General features: G+C 40.8%; 1 long non-coding RNA gene across 1 annotated transcript; it reads right to left on the bottom strand.

Annotated features, from left to right (window-relative positions):
- Positions 1-1,156: 1,156 nt before the first annotated feature.
- On the bottom strand, positions 1,157-5,446 carry LOC125614031. The gene is made up of 4 exons (XR_007344667.1): positions 5,392-5,446; positions 4,243-4,356; positions 3,548-3,666; positions 1,157-3,342 (listed from the first exon to the last, which is right to left on the bottom strand). It is a non-coding gene; the product is annotated as an uncharacterized LOC125614031 (long non-coding RNA).
- Between the last annotated feature and the right edge of the window lie 812 nt (positions 5,447-6,258).

Here is a 6,258-nt window from a genome sequence, read left to right as displayed (position 1 = left end):
AGAGAAGAGGGGAGGGGAGGGGAGGGGGGATAGTAGAGGATAGGAAAGGCAGCAGAATACAACAGACACTAGTATGGCAATATGTAAATCAATGGATGTGTAACTGATGTGATTCTACAATCTGTATATGGGGTAAAAATGGGAGTTCATAACCCACTTGAATCAAAGTGTGAAATATGATATATCAAGAACTATGTAATGTTTTGAACAGCCAACAATAAAAAATTTAAAAAGAAAAAAAAAGAAAACCAGGTCTGACTATCTCTTAAATTCTTGTTTTTTCCATTTTTAAAAATCTTGGTTATATAATAGAAAGAATATTGGCCTTGCCGGCAGGATAACCCACTTTCTAATTCCAGTTCTATTTCTAACTAGGTGACCTTGGGCAAGTGCCCTTCCTTGGATGGACTTCAATTTTCTCCTCTGAAAATTAGAAGAAATCAGACCATTTAATGTCCAGGATTACTTCCAGCCTTTTGGTCTGTGATGCCCATGACTAAGAGAGCCTTGTGGGCTTGGTGTGAGCCACAGGGGAAGACTCACAGGAAATGGAAACATGGAAGGGTCAGCCAATGGGTGGCCTGGAAAATGCGGGGCCAGATACTGCTGTAACAAAAGAATAGCCAATGGGAGTCTAGCTGTCTCTCCCATCAGGAAGTCACTTCATTTCCTCACTCCAGTAAGCAAGAAGTTGCTGCTTCTCTTACTCCAGGGAGATGGACACTCTGCAGCTCTGGGAGGTGAGCAGCTGATTACTTTCAGAGCCTTGTGATCATTCCAGATAGATGAGGGGGCTGATGATCTCTGGTGATTACAGCTAATTGACATTTAGGACTTTCAAGATTCTCAATGTACAAGACCAGTTTCAGTCATAGTCAAACAAAACTTTGAAGTTTCATTTTCCACTTAGGGTTTAAACTCTTGTTCATTAAGATTCATCTGTTTAAAACAGTGACCCAAAAGAATGAATTTTAAAACAACCAAACAGTTGCTTTGAATTATGTGCTATGTTAAAGATGGCTAGTAGCCGATTTAACAAGGGTTTACTGCCTTGGCTTTCATACCATGATTAAGAATAATTTGCGTGTGTTTGTACAGGCCTATTCCCAAAGGATCATAACATTTTCTTCCCAGGAAATCCAAAGTCACTCACACGTAGTCTTTGATATCCTTTATTCCTCTTCTGAGAGGTAAGGAAGATGGTTTTGTTACAATAGAATTGTGACACTTGACCTTCTTGGGAGACAGGGTCCCTTCCATAATCTGGTGAAAACTTGTGGGTCGTCTCCTGTTCCACCCTTCCATTCCCAAGTCACAAGTGCAAATACATACAAAAGTTTACACGTACTCCAAGTGATTCTGAATCCTCCTATAGCAAATCCATAAAGGTCTTTAATGCTAGTCCAAAGTCTGAGTTATTTCAAAATATGGTGCTAGAATAATTGATTATCCCTATGCAAAAAAAAAAAAAGGAAAATTGAATCTTGATCCTTACCTCACACCTTATAAAAACTTTAAGTAATTCAGAGGCTAAAAACTAAATGCTACTTCCAGGAGAAAATATAAGAGTAAATCTGTGACCATGAATTAGACAATTCCTTAGATATGATATAAAAAGCATAATCTATAGTACAGGCAACTAAGAGTGTGCTACCCTACGAGATTGCAGAAGAAAGCTGACTTTTAGGTCTTCTCAGGGGTCTGCTCCTGTCTACAGTGATGCAGTCAGGGCAGAACACAGTCTCTGTCCCAGAGCTCCACCTATGCCCAGGATAAATCTAACAGGAAGCTAGGAGAGAAGACTCATGTGCCAATCTGCAATGTACAAAGTACAGAGAAAAGTGCTAAACAAAGGAAGAAGAGAGACCACAGAGGGCAAAACTGTCTGCAGGGCTTTCAGAAGAGATGGTCCTGAACTTTACAGCAAGTAATTTCAGGAAGCAGGAGGAAGAGGAAAAGACCTTGAAGACATGGAAGCAGAAAGTTGTATGCTACCCTCAAGGACTAGAAAGTTGCCATGCAGAGCTGCATAGAAAGGGTGTATTGAGAAGTCAGATCTTAAGTTAATCTGATCCAGGTCCAAGTAAATCCAAAAACAAGCCAGACAGAGAACTTGAAGCTTGAAGCTGGAGGTGTAGCTCTGTAACATCGCATTCCCCTAGCTTCTAGCTTGCCCAGGCCCTGGATTCGATTTCCAGGAGGGAGCGGGGAGCTTTGGGCTTGATGACGACAATGAGGTCCTCCTTCTAAACACAAGGTGACATGATGAAAGTTCACTCATTCAGATGCACTGTTCCTCCAAACAGGGCTTCTGCTGAATTAAATGTTGGCATTGGTAATTAATTGTCCACCCACAGTCTGTATTATCGACCCAAAGTACAGCCTCAAATGCTTTCTTGGCACCAGGTGATCACAATCAACATTCAGGACACTCCCTGCTGTATGGCGAAGCTGATAAATGAAGGACCTCCCATCAGCCTTTCACATCCACCACCATCTCTACCATCGTTTCTCTTTGGCTACACATTTCTTCAGACAGCAGCTGTTTGTTCTTTCTGTGCCTGCTCCTTATTCATTTAAACTTGCTTCCACCCAGGAGCAAGAAAAAGGCTGGAAGTGATCCAGAATCCAGTGTGACATGGCCATGACCAGATTCCTCAAGAACAACTCTGGAAAAATTAGTCTATCTCAGTGAGGAGGGTGGAGAGAAGAAACTTTAGGGATTCTGTCTCTATGACCCCAGTGTGAGATGGCAGCTGAACTAAGGTAGGAATACACAGGTAAAACCAGCATCAGAAACTCACAAAGCAAAAACAGAGTTTATTAATCCAGTGTGGACAGCCAAGATCATCTGTTGATGCACTTCCCCACCTAACAACTGGCAAACCATTTTAAGGGTGGGTTTGGGGGTACAAGACTGGGCTCATCCTGGAGTGTCTTCTTTGTCAGATCTTCTGTAGCTTTAGTTCGCTGTGGCCAGCAGAGCAGAAGCAAAGGTAGAACAATACTATGTTTTTGAGTGAGGTAACTGCTCTTGAGGATCAGGGAATGAAACAGGGTGATTTCCAAAGCTGTTAAAATTGTCCTTCCCCTCCTAACAAAGCATCAGAGGAGAGATTTGCCTCGTGCTTTCCTCACATGCCTGTGTCTGTCTGAGTCTCCATGGTGATGTTGTGTATGTTTGCATGGCTGGAAGGATCCAGAGATGGAAAACGAAGCCAGGGTGGACCAGAGCGGGGAGTCCAGCAGGAATTCCTCTCTGCTCCTCTGCAGGCGATCAGCTAACGGAGAGCTAACGTACCCTTCCTAGGTTAGTCATCCAGCCTGCTATTTCCAACAGCTCTGAGAAAAAAACACGAACCACAACAGTTACTCCAGGGATTGTTCATGAAAGTCTGTTTTTCCCCCAGGCAGAGTTTCATTGGGTAGGAATTTCATCATGAGAATTCCTTAGGCCAAGGTACCAGCACACAAAAATAGCAAGGCAGCCAGCGGGTCCCTGGGTGGAGACAGTAGGTATATCAGAAAGTGCTCTGTGATGTCTCACCTGTTTCCGCCGCTGCCTGGTATTTCCTGTCTATGCTACGTGGACTTGAGGAGCAAAGCTCTTGATATCTGTAAGAGACCTCTTTTTCTAGATGAGATCTGTAACTCATGATGTTTCTCCTAGTGGAAGAAGAGAGAGAGCACCCATGAGTATTCTTAGTAATTCCTCAAGCAAGACAGTTGACCTTTTAACTCCTTCTTTGTCTTCTGAATCACCTCCCAATGTTCCCTTACATTTAGGGAGCCATAAAGGGGATTCTGACCAGCATGTTGCCCAATTAGGGCCAATGTTCCTATATAGAATACCTATTTTTAGGCAAATTGTATAAACATATGTGTCATGGCCATCATTTAATGCAGCATCTGGCATACATTAGATGCTCAAAATATTTATTAAACAAATGAGTAAAGTCCCCATAAGCAGTGGGACAGTGGCAAGGGCATATGGAAGGTGGTTGCCATCTAGAAGTTTGGTGAGTTTCATGGGGTGAAGAGAGACTGTTGAGTAGGATCAGATGCTAAGCTATCTGTACTTCAAACACATCCCTCCTTACTCCACAGCCTACACCCCCTTACAAAAATTTGTTTCTCTCTCTCTCTCTCTCTCTCTCTCTCTCTCTCTCACACACACACACACACACACACACACACACACACACACACACAATCCTTGAGGAATGTGGAGATTAAATTTACCTGGTGATGTATTGGTAGATATCAGTTGGCCAACAGAGTGAATTTCTCATTCTCAGAGCCTAAGAGTTTGGCAGATGGCAAAGTGGGATGAAGGGGAGACAGACTTGTAGTAGGCTAAAGAATAAATTAAAACTTATAAAATATTACTAGCAATCTTCCATAGGCCATGAAATATCTTCCTAAGCTGACAGTACTGCTCCAAATAAAAATGTACTTAAATGTATTTCATAGGATGGTGACATGGTCTGAACTTGCATGCCCCATTACTTTCCTGAATACATGTGCTGCTTCATTGTTCTGTCCTGTGTCATTCCCAAAAATTAGTGGTCATTTAGTCACCTAACAAACATTTATAATCTAGAGCAGTGGTTCTCAGTCAGGGCAATTTGGTCTCCTCAGGGGATACTGATAATAATTGACGACATTTGTTTTGTTTAGTTTTTAAATTTTATTTTGAAATTAACCTTAAAATGCAATATACATAAATAAAACACAACTATTTGAACTCTAAATGCAACTATTTAAGCTCAATTTTGGAAAAGGTATACGTATGTGATCATAATCAAGATGTAGAGTATTTTGAACATCCTAAAATGTTTCTTTCAGCCCATTCCCTGTAACTCTCAATTCTCATCTCTTGTCCTAGACAACCTATTCAGCAACTTCATGTGACTATATGTTACATTTGTCTCTTCTTCATTTTTAGAATAATGGTTTCATAAAATTGCCACTATGTACCCTTTTCCACCTGTTTTTACATAGCATAAAGTTCCAGAGATCCCATTTTTAAAAAATTTGTTCTAATTAGTTATACATGACACTGGAATGCATTTTGACACATTATACACAAATAGAGCACAAATTCTCATTCCCCTGGCTGTACATGGTGCAGTCACACCAGTTGTATAATCATACATGTATGTACATAGGTTAATAATGTCCATCTCATTCTACTGTCCTTCCCCTCCCCACATGCCCTCCCCTCCCCACACTCCCCTTTGTATAATCCAAAGCTCCTTCACTACCATCCCCTACCCCCTCACACCCATTATGGATCAACATCTGCTTATCAGAGAAAACATTTGTCCTCTGGTTTTGGGGGTTTGGTTTATTCGCTTACCATGATATTCTCCAGGTTCATCCATTTACCAGCAAATGCCATAATTTCATTCTTCTTGAAGGTGGAGTAATATTCCATTGTGTATATATACCACATTTTCTTTATCCATTCATCTATTGAAGGGCACCTAGGATGGTTCCGTAGTTTAGCTATTGGGAATTGAGCTGCTTATAAACATTGATGTGGCTGTATCACTGTAGTATGCTGATTTTAAGTCCTCTGGGTATATGCCAAGCAGTGGGATAATTGGGCCAAATTAGTGGTTCCATTCCAGGTTTTCTAAGGAATCTCCATACTGCTTTCCATGGTGGTTGTACCAATATGTAGTTCCACCAGCAATGTATGAGTGTGCCTTTTCCCCCACATCCTCATCAACATTTATTGTTGCCTGTTTTAATAGCTGCCATTCTGACTGGAGTGAGATGAAATCTTATAGTAGTTTTGATTTGCATTTCTCTAATTACTAGAGATGATGAAAATTTTTTTCATATGTTTGCTAATCGATTATGTTTCTTTTTCTGTAAAGTGTTCAGTTCTTTAACCCATTTATTGATTAGGTTATTTGATTTTTTTGGTGTTACGTTTTTTTAGTTCTTTATATATCCTGGAGGTTAGTGCTCTATCTGATGTGCATGTGGTAAAGATTTTCTCCCATTCTGTAGGCTCTCTCTTCACATGATTGTTTCCTTTTCTGAGAAGAAGCTTTCTAGTTTAAATCCATCCCATTTATTGATTCTTGATTTTACTTTCTGCACTTTAGGAATCCTGTTAAGGAAATCAGATCTAAGCCAACATGATAAAGATTTGGGCCTGCTTTTTTTCTCTATTAAGTGCAGATTCTCTGGGTCTATTAAGTGCAGATTCTCTGCAGATTCCTAGGTCCTTGATCCACCATG

Source organism: Marmota marmota, unplaced genomic scaffold (genome assembly GCF_001458135.2).
Source record: "Marmota marmota marmota unplaced genomic scaffold, marMar, whole genome shotgun sequence".
Classification (NCBI taxonomy): Eukaryota; Metazoa; Chordata; class Mammalia; order Rodentia; family Sciuridae; genus Marmota; species Marmota marmota.
Note: the sequence above shows the minus strand (reverse complement) of the source record. Positions and strands in the feature narration are given on the sequence as shown.